This window comes from Crassostrea angulata, chromosome 6, assembly GCF_025612915.1.
Source record: "Crassostrea angulata isolate pt1a10 chromosome 6, ASM2561291v2, whole genome shotgun sequence".
In the NCBI taxonomy this organism is placed as follows: Eukaryota; Metazoa; Mollusca; class Bivalvia; order Ostreida; family Ostreidae; genus Magallana; species Magallana angulata.
The window spans coordinates 18,065,940-18,082,500 of NC_069116.1; the positions used below are offsets into that span (position 1 = coordinate 18,065,940).

The window sequence follows — 16,561 nt, forward strand, 5'->3', positions numbered from 1 at the left end:
ACTTGCTTTGTTCTGAGAGTTAAACACACTTAAGGGCCTTAATCGCCAAACAAAACAAAAAAGAAATCTTGCATGTGCGCTAATTTGAGGCCAAAAAAATTTGTAGATTCGTACGTGCACCAAACCAAATAATGCGTTTAATGACACATTTGGAGCCAGAGTAATATCATATTCAGAGGATATCTTGTTTTCTACTAACTCCAAAATAAATACCCCCAATTATCATAACTAACAGTACTACATGTTGCCAATGCCGAGCCGAGTAATTGTTCGTCAGCTGTAATTCTGTAATTGGTGCCAATGTCAAATCTAGAACCAACGTGACGCTTGCATGCGCACATTTTGCTGAACATATGGCAAAATGTAAAAACACAAAATAAATGTCACAATGCTTTCCCTGCCTCTTTTTCTTCATCATATTCTTTATGTTCTTAATTTCTCCCGCTTTTGGTAATATATTTCTAAGAGAAGTTGCGCCCTCTGTAGTCCAAAAGTTTATAACATTTATCAAGGTTTACAACGCCGAAAAGGAATTTCGCCTGTAGCAGAAAGTACGTAGGTTCGCCACCGATTTATATCCGTGGTATCGCGACGTCGAGTTGACAACAGGAATAGAAGATCTCGACAGAATATTGGGCTACTGGGTAAGTGTATTCTTTAATTGACCAAACTTGAGGATTAACTCAAACAACGATGTTGAAATGTCAATCTGGTAATATTCTAATGCTAATCTCTCGAGAACTTTTCCCCAAGTTTCATAGCTGACTGAATGGTTTGTTCTTTCCACATCAGTTAGCCCTGGTTTTTGTGTTGAAACTTGAACATGTACACATTTCCTGTTTGGAAAGCAAGGCCTAGCATGTAATACACAGTTTTTAAGCGAAATTTACATGTAACCTATATATTTAAGAAACCATAGCATATGTCATAAGCCAGCGAAAGATTCAAGGCACAGATAAAAAATAAGATTTTTCAATACTATATATGGTAATAACTATAATAAACCAAGACAGGAATTTTAAGGAACATGTTACATTAGTTTTACAATGATGCCAAAGATTTCTTGTATCACCTTGTTGGCAAGTCTTTGAATTGGCAGAATGCAGTGCCATTTAAAATGTTCAACAGGAAAGGGTTTACTTAATCAATTTTAAGTGTATGGCTTATCTTCCATTGCTTGAAATATATAGATTTTTAGAGAAAGAGAGATGAAGGTGTGAGAGAGAGAAGGAGAGAGAAAGAGGAATAGGCACCAGCCTGTCCAGCCATAACTACAGGTAAATTCTTCCAGAACACTGGACAAGATCAGCAAGGCCCTGTCATTTTATGGCATGTTATGTGACATAAGAATTGCCGGGAGACCTTTACCAAAGGATGTCCCTTTTCTTTCAGTATTTCTTGGTAAAGACAGAATTCCACGTTGCTAGAGTTTATTGATAGGGGCACCTGTTGCACCAAGGGGCTGTGTTTTAGATTTTGTGATCGATACAGAGCTGTGGAAAACAAGATTCTAATACATTGTATTGATTACTCTGATTGTATAGTCTTTTGTAGATTTTGGCGTGAATTTATAAAGTCTTTAAGAATTGTTTAAATGAATTTGCCAAACTGTCTCCACTTTCAGTTTGCTTTAATTCCATTATGTTGATTTTATTTGTTTTGTCATAATGGTAAACTGTAGTTGGAGGAAATGGATGCAGAATTCAATTCAATGTACACTGTACACAGCTGTTGTTCTTGTTTGAAATGATATTGAATCAAATATTCAGCTTCTGATATGTTTGGTTCATTTCATGACAAATTTGATGGAGTTAGGATGTTGTAAACATTGCAACATCTGCAGACTTTCCACATGCTGCAGTGTTCTTTAGATTTCAATCAAAACCCCAGGATGTTGACAAACCAAATTAGGGAGAAATAATTTACTCTGGGTAATAATTTGTTTGAAAACAGAGAGAAATAAATTGCATGTAATTTTTTTTTAATGCATAAGGATGTAGAGCGTATTTTTACCTGGAAGACAATTTCTATGAAAAATCCATTTCTATTAAGAGAATAATATCCCTGTTCATAATCATTTGTTACAAAACCTAAATGGTTGATGAATAACTTGATTAACATTTTTTGTCTTAAGTTTCCACCATCCTGGGTATTTAGGTTCCTCCTCATTGTCTAGAGTATAAATGGAATACTAAGAGGCATGTACAGCAAAACTCGAATATAACGAACACGGCTATAACGAATTTACGGCTATAACAAATTAATTTTAAGACCCCCGCTGGCAAAATTTTAACGTATTTGATCATTTTTGTAACGAATTTTTTCCATTTCAAATTTCATTGAAGAAACATGCTGTTTTAAGATGCATATATAAAATACTCAAATTCAAATCGTATACAGAATTTTTTTAGAAATTGAAATGAAATTGTTATATTGACATTTTTTGTAAATGACGGTAAAACTAATTTTATAACTTACGATAGTTTAGAAAACTGTTAGCCGGAAAAACCCTTAATTATTTAATAACGAATTCGCTATAATATTTTTTACGAATTCGTTATAAACGTATAGCGAATTACGGCTATAACGAAGTTTTTTCTATGGTTCCTTGAAATTCGTTATGAACGAGTTTTGCTGTATATATTTATTCACCAGACAAGGGCCCTAGTGATTCGACCAATATAAATCATTTTTTAAGATAACCTGGTATTCAAAAAATTCTGAAGCATTTGATTCTTAAATGAACAGGTTTGCTCATATGGCTTTTACAAATTTGGCTTTAACTTTTTTTTCATTATTTTTAAGAAAATTTATGAGGAATACATATTTTATTCAGATTCACCGAAGAAAGACAGCTTGCAGTAAAGCAATGCTTTTCCACTGACCACCACCCACAGATTTTTTCATTATTTTTAAGAAAATTTATAAGGAATACATATTTTATTCAGATTCACCGAAGAAAGACAGCTTGCAGTAAAGCAATGCTTTTCCACTGACCACCACCCACAGATTACGGTAAGTTACCCCTCCCCCTTTCAATATTTTTTCTTCCTACACCTCAGTTGATAGGTTACTTATTCATGTATGTAAGATAATCTTTCTTCAACTGTTATGCACCCTAACTCTTTTCATGGGTCCTTTCAGAATTCTAACAGGAATTCAAAGAAAATGACCCCTACCCACCCCCTTTAAACACAACATGCCGTAACAAAGTTGTTGATGAAATTTTCTTCCTTATTCCTGAAATCACAAGAGACAAAGGTAATTTTTTAAGAAAGAGGAAGTCAAATTAGAATTTTTTCCATTGGTTGATCAAATTTTATCCTTATAGGGGTCAATCATTGTATGTACCGTATTGTACTTTTGAAAAAATATTTGCGCATTTTTGAGAGAAGCAGTACATATTGTATATATAACTCCTAACTGTAAAATCAGGGCTGTGTTTTACAAAAGAACTTAATATGACAGAGTCATAAATATTTTTTGTCTCAAGGAGTGATATTTAAAGAACAAAACTTAGACATGACCATATTTATAAAACTCTGATGTCTATGATAATATTTTACAGCCATGAAAATAAAATATTGATTTGTTTGTTTTCAATTAGCATTCATTAGTTTGGTCGTAAGTTCTGTTGTAAAATGCAGCCCAGGATTCACATTTATTTAAAAATGATACTAAATGGCTTCTGCAATGGAATATACTTCCAAGACCTTTGAATTAGGATGTCAGGATTCAATTAAAATACATCCTGGATATCTACCTGCTTGTCGAACCTGCGATGATTTGTAAATATTGAAAAGAAAAAGGGAAGGTCATGTGCCTTTGTGTTTTTTCTCTCTCCATATTTTTGATATCATTTAGTAGAATCTACTTGTATATCTTCCTTACTTTACAAATATAACCTATATGTTCCAGAAAAGTTTCCTTAAACTTTCTACGTATGAAAGCTTATTAAGGTTTTGCATAGCATATATACTTCATTACATTTGCTGCTTACACTTTGCTGGCACTGACTATGCAGTATAATTGTGCACCTTACTTTCAACAGACCCCCTACTTGCTGCCAAAAGTCTATAAATTTATGATTATGCCATGACACAAGTATAAAAGCAGCATTCACAATATTCGTGTCAGTTATGCCACATAAACCAACAAAAAAATCCTCGCAAAAATGATCTGAATATTTTGCTTTGTAATTGTGTTAGTCCTGTTACCTTTATATAAAAGATGGGAACCATTTGGTCTTCCTACACTTCGATCATTTGCTTTAAAAAAATGGAATACATTGACATTATTGTCCTTGAGTTTTTTCTGATTGCCAATTTTTTAGGTTATATTTATGTAAAATAATTTAACCAAATTTGGAATCATTAGGCTGTGTTCGGGTTCACAGATAGCAGGGCATCCATTTATCTCGGATCAACAGGTGTGCAGGTAATTAACCGCTACAACTCGATGTGAATTACAGAGAATGCCCTGAGAGGAAATGTTCTCATAAATTGTACATTTGTAGCATTCAAGATACCCTGAAGAGACACACCTTTTAACTATCATGAAAGAAGTTTAAGTCACTAAGTCGCAGTAGTTGCTGTCATATGAAAATTAATACAGTAAGAGCGTGGCATGCTATTATTATCAATAACAAACAGACAAAATGTTCTCATACAAGCGAAAATATATTTCAGTGCTAAGAAATATTTAGAGTTTGAAAAAAACCAGGTAAATTTACTGTGTAAATTAAACAAAAAATCAATGCCATGTAAGTTTCTTGCTGCAATAAAATGAACTACATATATATATTGAAATACATGTCAGAAGGGAAGAATTTTTTTTAATGCAAGAGTTGTGTCCCTTTGTACAGAGCAAAAGAAAATCAATAATTAGAGAATATCAAGAATAAGTTTTGTGTCTTAATCACTGAAAAAAGTTAAGTTTTCCTCTGAAGTATTCAGGAAGTTTGTTTTAGTCATATAACAAACAATATAATTGATAAGATTGTACAGGCAGTGCTTATATTTATATACAAATCAACTGTTAGGAGTGTAAAATTGGAACTTTCTCGAGTCATCATTTAAGGATAATAATTATCTCTTTTCTATCCCTTTGACCAACTCCTTTTCTGACAAAGGGGCCCTTTAGAGATTTTGAACTGAAGATGTATTTGTCCAGAGAATTAGTACAAGGATGCAAGGATGACAAATGCTATGGCTCATGATTATCGCTTTACAAGGCATTATTATAATCCCGCTGTCACTGACACTTGGGAGTTCTCAAGTGCCTAACAAAAACAGGAAACTCCAAGCCAAATGGTATCCTGCTTCTTGTGAAGGAAGCGTTTGGACATGTGACTGTCTCTTGTCGTCGTCAGTGCAAAGTGATTCACAGGAAAACAACAGCGTAAATGTCAAGTCCAACACTTGCTTCGTTTTACTCCTCATTTCCAGGGTGCAGCAGTAGTTATAGTACTTGCTGTTTCAGCATCCCCTTTGTGCCAAGGTTTCTAGAGTAACAGATCTTTATATTATATACACTTATAAGCCAATGAAAAGTTGGAAACCTCTTTCCATTTATTTCTAAATTTTTGTCCGTACCCCTTCACAATATCCTCCTTTCAGCAGAAAGTTTGATATGCTGATTAGATTGTCGGGTGATAGCCAGAAATGTTCAGTCTTGCAGATGTTACAAAATATTATTTTTAAGTTGGATAACACAAATGAGAAAGAATAAAAAAAAAAAAAAAAGAAGTTGTGTGACAAGATTGAAAATGATAATCAGACTGACTTTAGGAATTCCCCAACTGCATTTATTAAACAATAAAAAAGTTATTTTGATGATCATTATGCCAGTCAATTTATCCCTTTTAAAAAAAGACATCCACAACATTTTTTATTGCTTTTTTCATAATCGAATAAAGCGATATTGATGGGGGTTTTTTTTTTGGGGGGGGGGGGGGGGTTGATGGTGGTTTTGAGTAGTGTGGGTAAGGGAAATTTCCATCCCATCCTTGTGAGGGGAATAATGATACAACTTTCAGTGTGTAGTCAGCCACAATTAAGAACATCAGGAAGTAAAGAGCCATGAACTTACTGTTCCTTCTAATATACAACCAAAAAAATGGGAGCGTTGGATATTGATGAATTGTTTTAATATATTTTCAGAAAAATTGTCTGTCTGATTTTGCTTTTCAAAAAATAATACATATGGAAACTTTGGGTTTTCTATAGTGTCTCTTAGATAGGACCAGCATGAAGTGGTGCTATAGAGAAAAGTCAAGATTGAGTCTAATCAGTGATTGTGATGTGACAAGTACCTTAAATTCATTTTGTCTTCACTTGAACTGTTCTGGAATTCTAAGTCTTGATAATTAATTTACTTCTTTTCATCAAATAACGAAAATCAAGGGTAGAAAAAATAGAACATGTTAATGAAAAACCACATAGTATATAAATAGAAAATGCCAAAATTCACCACTAATTTATCAAGAAGTAATGCTAGAGCACTTTGGGCATTATCTGTTTATGCGTAAAGATTTGGGGGGCGGTGTTTTCCTCTTGTGGAGACCTCGTTGCATTGGGCCCAGAACTTGAGATTGGTCTTTGGATGTTGGACGGGGGAAAAGATAAGATTAAGGACAGGATAAAGAGGAAATATGTCACAGTGAGAAACAGATCCTTGAGTTATCATCGCGACTTCAAGTGCAGGAGCTGTCAAGTTTCTAACATTACTACTACTACTGATTTCCTGATAAAATGGTAGGTACTTGATTAGTTAATAATAGAGAATTTCAGAAATACTCTAAAATTGTAAATCTTCTCAGTTTGATTAATTTGGAATTAATTTTTTTAAGGATAGAGATGCACTGAAGATATTAATGCATGAACTAGTGCAAACGTACTTCATTAGAAGACTCAATAATGTCCTAATTATATGATAAAAAGGGGGGGGGGGTTCCTATGGAATATTTGATATATTTATTAGAGTGTATGTTTATAAACCCAGGGAAAGAGCTATGGTAATTAATATTCATGACATTAGGAAGATGTAAGCTGAACTTTATTGTTTAGAATTTGTGCATAGTAATAATACATCATCATCTAATATGCATTTCTTCAATAATTACCTCTACCATGCATCAAATCACAAAGACAGGCCATGGTAAATTGGGCTAAAGATGTTATCTGGATACTTTCTCAATCTTAAATGGATTCTTATTCACAGGACAAATCTGCAAGGTTAATCTTTTTCAAGATAGCTTTTTGCTGATACATAAACTATTTACTTGTGTTCGGCTTGTTTCATCTTTGATAAAGTGATTCGATAACAAATGCAATATTTATGCACTATTAATGTCAATTCAATACAGGTTTTTAAAAAGTGAGATTTAAAAATCGAGGACTTCTGGGGTGCGAGAGGTTTCAGAGATTTGGTAACCCTGTTGTATACCCTAGTTCTGGAATGGAAATTGAGTACCAGAGCGTTAATTTATTCCAATTTATTCACACTCTGTGAACACAAATTTGAAACTTGATGCAAGATCATGTCCAGTTCTTGTACATGATGCCAGAAAGTCTGTTCTGAATCTTAATTAGATTTTCTCCTGAGAGATTTGGTAATTCATGAATACCTCAGACAAGAGTGGATTCCAATGCCACAGGTACTAAGGGCTAATTAAAGGCTTTGTGTCTGCCTGCTCCACAAATTCCAGGCTCTTTAATAAGACTTGTGGTTAAAGTTTTGAAAACTCCCCTGTGAACTTCAACTTAGAAAATTGCAACAATTAAAGAAAGAAATCATGTAAAAAAAGGAATTGGTAGAATCATTAGTTAATGAAAATTTGATAAGCTCTTATTTTTAACAAGTTGAATGTGTCTTATTTAACTTAATATTGACATCACTGGCACTAGTATCTTCACAAATTACTCATGTTCTAATTTATAAAAAAGTGTTTATTTGATTTTAAATTAAAAAAAAATTATTTTAGATTAAGAAAGTTTTTACAATAATAAGATATTCAACACTTTTGATAAATGTTTTTGAATGATTGTTTTTATATCAAATTAGGGAGCAGATCAAAACTATGTCATACAGTCTGAGTTACTTCCCCTGAGGCACCTGCTTATCAACAGGTGAAAGGGATAAGGAAATGGCATGTGTGTTCAAGACTTACCTAGAGGAACTTTTGTGTTTTTGGAACAATTTCATGAAAATTTAGATAACATTGTCAGATTAAATTCCCAACAGGTCTTTATAATCTGTTTGGAAAATAAGTTTTTGGAGGGCAATCATTTCTGCAGAACCACCTCTTTGGTGCCTGGTGTAATTATTTTGGTCAAAGTTGAGTGGATGATTTCTCCTTCCTTGAATATTGGAAAGAGGGTCAAGAAAATTCAGACTGGAGAGCACATTGTAAAGATAGGAAAAGAAAATCCAAATGTATCTTTTGGTAAGCACCAAATCATTAAGAAAGAAGTAATTCCATTGAAATATTACTTTTTATAATTTTGATTTTTTTCATGGCACTAACAACTGTTTTGTGAATTTCATATTTAATCTTTAGAAATGCATACTCAATGCCTGACAACTTTCTTTAATTCAAGTTACTGGAACCAAAACTTTATCTAATAAAGTGTCTTAAATTTAATAAATAGTTGTATAAACTTTTGACAGAAAACAGGTTTTTAAATGAACCAAAATCTTCTCTTTTTTTCCAAAAAACAAATGAGTTCCATTAAAGAATTATGATTCTGGCAAGAGCTCTCAAAGATTTAATTCTGGAACTCAATAAAAAGCATTCGTTTGTGGGGCTTGTCTGAGTTTCGGTCAGTGAATCTGCTGATTTGATGATGCTAAGATGAGGAAGTGGGATGCCTCTCTTCCTGCAATAGATATTGGACAGCTTTGAAATCTGGCAACAAATAGAGTCCTGCTAATTATTTCGATGTCTGCTTTTTCAAAACTCAGCTCTTTGAACACGATGGGTTCTTTGTTTTCTTTTAATGACTAGTTAATCTGAAAAGCTTGTAGGAAAGTATTAAGTATACATTATCTTTATTACTGGAGTGGCGATGTTTGAGTTAGCTCCCTTTTAGCTATGTCAAAATTCACACCCACCTCCATCTTAGCTTGCTTGATCATATCTGAGTTTTTTAATTGTAAGACTTAATACTTTGTACACAAAAAGCACTTGGGAGTTTCTTTACATTCACATTATTAGCAGTGATTACTTGACTGTTCAATAAGGAAATTGTCTTTATTATTCTGTATGACATTTCTTCATTCCTGTGTTTCTCAAAACTTCGGATTCTGACTGCGTCAATGTCAATGGGACCAAAGATCCGCAAGTTAAATCTCATCCCCTGATTGTTGAGTGTTAGATTACTTTTTGTTGGAGAAGGTTCGATTGAACTTCTTATTTCATGTAAATTATTCCTTGTTTGTCAAAGTAATATGATAAAAAAAATTATTTAATTTTGATAATATTTTTTCCTTGATTTTGCAGCCCTGTTCTCAAAGTTTCAACAAGGAAATAATAGCTTTTTTTCTATGTACATCATGAAAAATCTTTGCAAGGGAATATTTATCTCATGTTTCAGATACTGATGAGCAAAGTACTGTTATCAAGTCTTATGATAATGCACTTTCCTTGTTGAAAAATCATTTCCTTTCGTCTGATTCCAAATTGACAAGTACTTATCAATAAATCTACCATATTATCCTGTATCCTGGTGCGGCAGTAATTCGAGGTTCATCATGTGGCGAATTCTTGTCCTGGTCTTACTAAACTGCACATGCATAGAAATTGATGATAGCACTTTAGAGTCGTTAAATTCAATTGGAAATAGTCTATCAAAAATTATATGAAATACTAATTTTAGGTAATGAGTTAATCGATTCATTTAAAATCAAGTGTTGATTCTTACAAAGTATTATCCAATGGATTCTACTTTTCTCTTTTCCTATCTTTTCTAGGATTTATGTATTTTCATTCAGATTTTTAAGGGAATTCTTGTTTTGGGGATTTTTTTGTTAAAAGTTGATAATGGGACTCTTTCTCCAAAGGTTTAAAATCACTGAAGTGAAACAAAAAGATGCAACACATTTTAGTAATGCTTGGGGTTTATTTTCTTTTTTCTTCAGAAAAGAAGGAAAAGTTATTTTTACTACTGAAAGATATTTGTACTAAGATATAGACACTAAAGAAAAGTTTTTCTTTTATGTACTAAGAACTCAACACAAAGTGGAATTTATCATTTTATGAGTAAGATGTTTCTTTCTGATACACCATTTTTGCTATCACAAAGAAATCAGCACTTGACTATATTCAGTTCTGTTTTTTCCCTCTAAGGCTTATAGGCTTGTAAAAAGAGAGAGAGAGAGAGAGAGAGAGAGAGAGAGAGAGAGAGAGAGAGAGAGAGAGAGAGAGAGCAAATTCTGCACAGAACAGGACTTGTCCACAAGAGTACTTGTAGAACTAATGAAGAACAAAAATCTCTTTTTAAACTGCTGGTTCATGTCAGATTGGTACATAAGCCTGGCAACAGAAACCTTTTTGTGAGCAATCAGAGAGGTATGAAAAAACTGGAAATGGACCTAATTGTCCTCTTGTCGGCAGTGGAATTTGTGCAGTGGGGTGAAACTTAGATATTCTGTCCTCTAAATGGTAACCTATGTTAAGAACTTCGCTGGGTGCCAGATTGCGTGTGGATGGTAATCAGATTTCGCAGTGAAAGAAACTTAAATTTCATGTTTTCTCCTTTCCGAGACAATATATGCATAGTCATAATTCAGTAGAAAAATCTGGTGTACGAAGAAAAAAAAAAAAGTTGGCAGATATTTGAAACACTAGAACTGTACAGGTTAAGAATGGTCCATAATTCAATGGTCTGATTGATGAGTAATTACCATGATGGATAAATTTTGAGTGTGTTGGATCAGGGTTTTACTTATTGTCATTTAGGTCTTGAAATTGATGCCGTCTATATAACACTGCAGGCATCTAGATACGTTCCTTTGGTTTTGCTTGCCTGCTTTCGTTAGTATAAATTTTCATTTTCACTTTATTACCCATTGTCCTGCAGTTATTCTGGTATATCAAGGACTTTATTACACACACTGGGTTTTATACCTGGTTTTCAGATATAAACCCTGTATCCATCCAAAGTTACCACCGAAGGACTCTTGGTCGTGTTCTTATCTCGGTGAGGAAGAAACGGCACAATATGCTAAACTTTACATGTGACCATTTTATTACTTGGGATGCCTTCGCAACATAGCACCAAACTGTAAAAATGGAACATTCTGAATTTGGCTGAATGATACTTGAACAAGTTTTATGAGTTCGAAGTCTTAACATTTGACTTCAAGGATAATTTAGAAATATACGGTCCATTACGTGCCCTAATATAGCTATAAATGGCTTCCAAGAGTTCCAATGTGTGTTATTCTCACAAGCGTCATTTTGAAGTGTACCATAATTGTTTTATAAATTTCTCTTGCAGACATCTTTAGTTGAAATTCATGATCTGGCATGTATTATGATAATAAATCCATATTTGTAGTCAGGTTCTACAAAAGTTGAATACATTTTTTCATTAATTTTAAGAGTTTTCATAAAAACTAAGGAATGATGGTATATTGTTCTTTGGAATAAATTATGGAAATACTGTAGTTATTTTCCCCTTTTGTTTGTTTGCCTGATATTAATTACGATGTGTTTATTCCATTAGTTATACAATGAAGTTATTTGTTTTGAAAGTTAATTTCACAGAAACAAATGATCCAGTGTTTTTTCAGGTGACCAAATTTCTCTAACTTTGTTGTTTTGTGCAAGAAATCTTTTGAAGACTAAAATTTCAAAGAAAATTTTTATAAAAGTATAAGCAATTAAATGATGGAATAGTAACAGACAAAAGAAATCAGGAACTAAAAATAAAAAAAAAAACAAAGACAAAAAACAATGTTTCTTTTAATTTTCAATGATTTATAATGATTCAAAAATATTGTTTTTGATGGATCTAACTGTCACTAAGGCATGAAGTATTGCGGAGAGGGAAACAGCGTGGACATTTACTGCCATGTACAATAATCAAAAAACAAGGGTCAGATTGTGAAGGCACCGACAGCCAGAATCTATTTAAGGTGTTCTTATATTTAAAAATATACCTTTAGAAAATTATCAGTGATTGTAACAGAGAATGCAAGAGAGAAAGAGAGAGAGAGATAGAGAGAGAGAGAGAATGAGAGAGAGAGAGAGAGAATACATATTGCATGTACATTTGTGCAAAAGTGGTAATTGGATTATTGGCTATTTTCCTGGGTTTTTTTTTGTTTGTTCTCCACACAGAAATTCGATATGATTCCTTATAAAGAGAATGTATCGGAGGTTTGGGTGTAACATCTGGTGCCGAACAGTCAGTCAGTCGTGTTTCAGACTGTAAGCTGTTTCCAGAGCTGATTTTATGTACAGAAGATGGTATTGATTAATGCATTACCCAGTCCTGCCAAACTTGACATTTTATGGAGCATATTTTTCATGGAAATTTTATTTTTGTCGCGATTAAATAATTTGTTCCCATTTGCAATTTTATTGATCGGAACTGTTGTACGGTAAATACCTCACAGACTAATAATATTTATTTTGATTAAGGCTGCAACAGTCTTCTATGTCAAAAATTATATCTATTCCATGCATTGAATTCTGTTAATGAGACTCCCTTAAGCTCCACCTTGTGTACCCCTGCCCCCCCCCCCCCTTCCCCCCCCCCCCCCAAAAAAAAAATTTAAAAATCCATACACAATGCCGATAGAACAATTCTAAATGAGTTTAATGCAAATTACGAAAAAAAAATAGAGATAGACATAAAAATGGTAAACTAATCTCTCAAACTGAAGTATCTGCTGGCTGTGGTGGCTGAGACAATGGTGGCAACATGTGGTTAGTAGTGCAGCATTGGATTATAATGGTTTTTCAGATCAGACATCGATTCTCTATTCTGTGTTCCTGCAACAGTTGGTAGCTTCAAATTTATCCTGAAGAAAAGGTCTAAAGTTGCATAGATAATTTGAATGCACGTGGGTGACGATATTGACCAAATTGAAAACGGGAAAATGCCAATGAAACTCTATTGATTCTTATTCTTCAGTATATTAATTGCTAACAATCAAATGTATATTTTTGATACAAATGTTTAGCTCTAGTGATGCACATATGAAAATATACTTGTTGAGTTTTGAATGGGGTGAAATCTTATATAAAAATCAGAAATGCAAGAATTTTATTTATTTAAGTACTTTTACTGTTGCACTGAAATTTTAATTCAAAATAAACAAGTGTAATTGGAAACATTCATGATACTTTCATATATTAAACTGTTTTGTTATTTTCCCTCTTCAAGAGTCTGTGTGAAGACTTGTCAGGGAATTTAATTTTCTATGAAAACGTGTGTTTTACAATAAAAGAAACACGGAGATCAAAATCCTTCAAATGGTCAGAATTTACAATGATTGTCATAAAATATTCAATTTAACAGAGTTACGGAACTGTGCCTTCGCTCCTGGTAGTGACAGGCATGGGGTCGGAGATCCATGTTCCACTGATGTCAGATGACATGATTTTAGGGAATTAAACAACGAAATCATGGCTCAAAGTCGCAACTCTCCCATTCCAAGCCTCGTAAATTGTCATCATTAAGATTTTCCCTTTCTTTGACTTCATTTGCGGAGTTCATTTAAACACATGACTAACAGAAAGAGGAAAATCTGTCCATCAAATTCAGAGATTATCACCTGAGTCAGGTGTGATGGGGTTCCTTTTCGCCTTTTATGTTTTACTTCTTTTGAGGTGTGACAAATTAGGTAGTTTTTTCATAACCCTTGTGTACGAATGGTTGTCAAACTTTTAAATCCAATAAAATTGGTCAAGAGAGTTGACTGGAATGGGATTTGAAGGTAGAGAAAGTTGCTTGTCAATTAAATGCTCAGAGATTAGGGCAGTCCCTTTGAATTTTGGTACCAGTGCTTTCAACTTGGAACAAAATTACTGCCCATTACATGGTAGGATATAACAGATCAACGAACCCTTAGCAAACTCTGAAGTAAATGTAAAGGAAATTTTACCACTTACTCTATGAGTGACACAGCTGCATATCAAGTTTAGATGAAAGCCCATTAACAGTACCTGGTGGTAAGAATGCATTGCCTGGGGGTACTTGTTCTATTGATTCATCAAGTACTGTCTGTCATACTCAGCTACTTCTCCGAAATACAATCTGATAAGTGTCATCGTGGTTCATTCACCATTGATACAGGAACTCTACTGCTGCATGTTGCTGTAAATTTTTTTTTTCATTAAGTGATGGGTAGAAGAAGAAACGAAAGTCTATACTATTCTTGTTTCGTACTCTTTTGGAAAGAATGAAAAAGGGGGAGGGGTGATTAAAAGTTTGAATGAATTTCAAGATGTTTGCACAACTTTTTAGAGTTCATCTGAGATCAGCTTTACATAATTTTAAGAGAGATATTCATTTTAAATAAATCTTTAGACTAAATGTGATGTTCATTTAGTGGCAATCCCACGAAATGAGTTGACAATGGCAGCTTATCTGCCTGGCTTTGATCTTCACCCCCCAGTTTTAGATTCCAGACATTAACTATATTTGGCTGATAGTTATTTATCATCAGCATTGAATCAACATATTAAACTCTAATGAAGATATTTTGATTAGCTCATGCTAGAACTCAGATGATGTGTTAGTCTGGAGGGCAGACTACTTTGATGAATTGCAGTAAGCATTCCAAGAGTTCTGAATCAGCCCCAAAAATGTAATGTTTTTAAATGGATCACTGGGAAATGAATGACATCTCTGGAACTAAAGTAAATAAATATTTGTGACTTATTGGTTTCCTTTACATGCATAAAATTCACAGCATGGCCAATTATGAGGACAGGTTTTCATCCCAAAATGGTGTTAATCCAGCACTTGAGGGTAGCATTAATTGTAAGTCTCGTAACATTATACTTGATAGGTGTCAGGTTATGTACTAGAGAGTTGCTGCCCATATTGTACATTGATGTACTATGAACTAAGTGTATGTCAGTTAGCCAAGACTGCTCTTTTTTCCTTGATAAGAATGAAAAAATGTTGGAGTCATCTTTATATAATTAGACAAGTTTAGGAATGGTGTCTGTGGGTGGTGTTATAGTCTGGAGTAGACAAAATGTCGTCATTTTCATCAGACGTTTGGAGCCTGTCCCTTGAGATACATCATTATAACCCGGAGAGGAAGTTGTATGGACGAGTGACCAAGACTCTCCCCTGAGAGAAAAACCATTAGATCTCTGCATTACACCATCTTAGAGAAAACAAAATGATCTATAGTGGCACCATTGAACACACTTCAAAGTGCCCTTGTCGCAAGATAGCATAGGATTCCCCAACTAAGACATCACTTGAAGAACCTTATTATCTTGTTTCCATGTAAGGGGGTGATATTACATAAAAAAAATCTCTAAATCTTCAAACATTACCAAACTTAGGGGAGAGGAAATATGTGTTGTGATAGGCATCTTCAATCTTTATATTTTTTTTAATGTCTTTGTTCATTTTTTGTGGGAACATGAAAATGCAATCAGATTTTCAAAGTTATTGCAAATGCCTACAATCCGCTATTTCAAAAACAGAAAACTTCATTTAGATTGTAAAAGTAGTATATCTGATCGGGATATGTATGGAAACCTTAAAACAAATTGTTTCTTTATCAACTTTAGATCTTTCGAATTGAAGAAAGAAATTAACTTCAGTAAAGCATGAATTTGATATATCTCACATTAAATCCAGCATGAAGGAGAAAATGTAGGTTCTATGCTTGATTGGCAGCATTTCATCTCACTGCATGAGAAATTTCAGAAAATTGTTGTTTTTCCCTCTCTAGTTATCCATTTCCTAAAAAAGAGATATCAAGTTTATTCTTTCCTTCCACACCCTTTTATTGCAAATTATGCCTGAAACAAGGTTCAGTTGTTTAAGGAGTCTTGTCATCTAAACAAATCAAGGTCCAATTTTCTTGTAGGGAAGTGTCCAGGCCATTTGATGTGGCAGTAATTATCAGACCGTCTGCCTAGGGGAGATGCAGGTAGATCTCCATATGTATGACCTGCCCTAAAGAGATTTGGTGTTATTAACTATCTGTGTCTTGGCTCCAAGACCGAGTCTTTGTGACAGTCATATACCATGTCCGATTTGGCCAGTCACAACCCCGACCCTGTGATAGGCTTGGTCCAGCATTTATATGGCCCATTATAGAGCCGCCAGATAAAGATAGGGGTTGAATTTTACCTTTTATTTAAATAATGTATTTGGCACAAAAGTCAGAGAAGCAAATTTTGGATCTTAAATTTACCACACATTAAGTACATTCAGGGCATCATTCCAGACTGTGAACTGTAAAGGTTTTATTGTTTGGTTCAAGATTACATGCTATGGAGTATTGTACATTAAATTGGAAAGTAATTTAGATTTTCCTAGAAACCTAAGATGATCTGTAGTAAAAGCATCATTAG

The 16,561-nt window shown here is 33.7% G+C and overlaps 1 protein-coding gene and 1 long non-coding RNA gene across 3 annotated transcripts in view; one reads left to right on the forward strand and one right to left on the reverse strand.

Moving 5' to 3' along the window:
• Positions 1–240: 240 nt before the first annotated feature.
• The window catches only part of LOC128187931 (uncharacterized), a 45,624-nt gene continuing 29,303 nt past the window's right edge, over positions 241–16,561 (forward strand). Inside the window, exons 1-2 of one of the 2 annotated variants that reach the window (XM_052858620.1) lie at positions 241–644; positions 2,949–3,015. The gene's annotated coding sequence lies outside the window, so the exon portion shown is untranslated. Of the gene's footprint in view, positions 645–2,948; positions 3,016–6,359; positions 6,756–16,561 lie in introns of those variants that run through there. The other variant, XM_052858619.1, reaches the window with a different exon arrangement.
• The window catches only part of LOC128187935 (uncharacterized), a 6,031-nt gene continuing 2,284 nt past the window's right edge, over positions 12,815–16,561 (reverse strand). Inside the window, exons 3-4 of the long non-coding RNA XR_008244108.1 lie at positions 15,829–15,944; positions 12,815–13,032 (exon numbers count right to left, since the gene is read on the reverse strand). This is a non-coding gene — a long non-coding RNA (uncharacterized LOC128187935). The remainder of the gene's footprint in view (positions 13,033–15,828; positions 15,945–16,561) is intronic.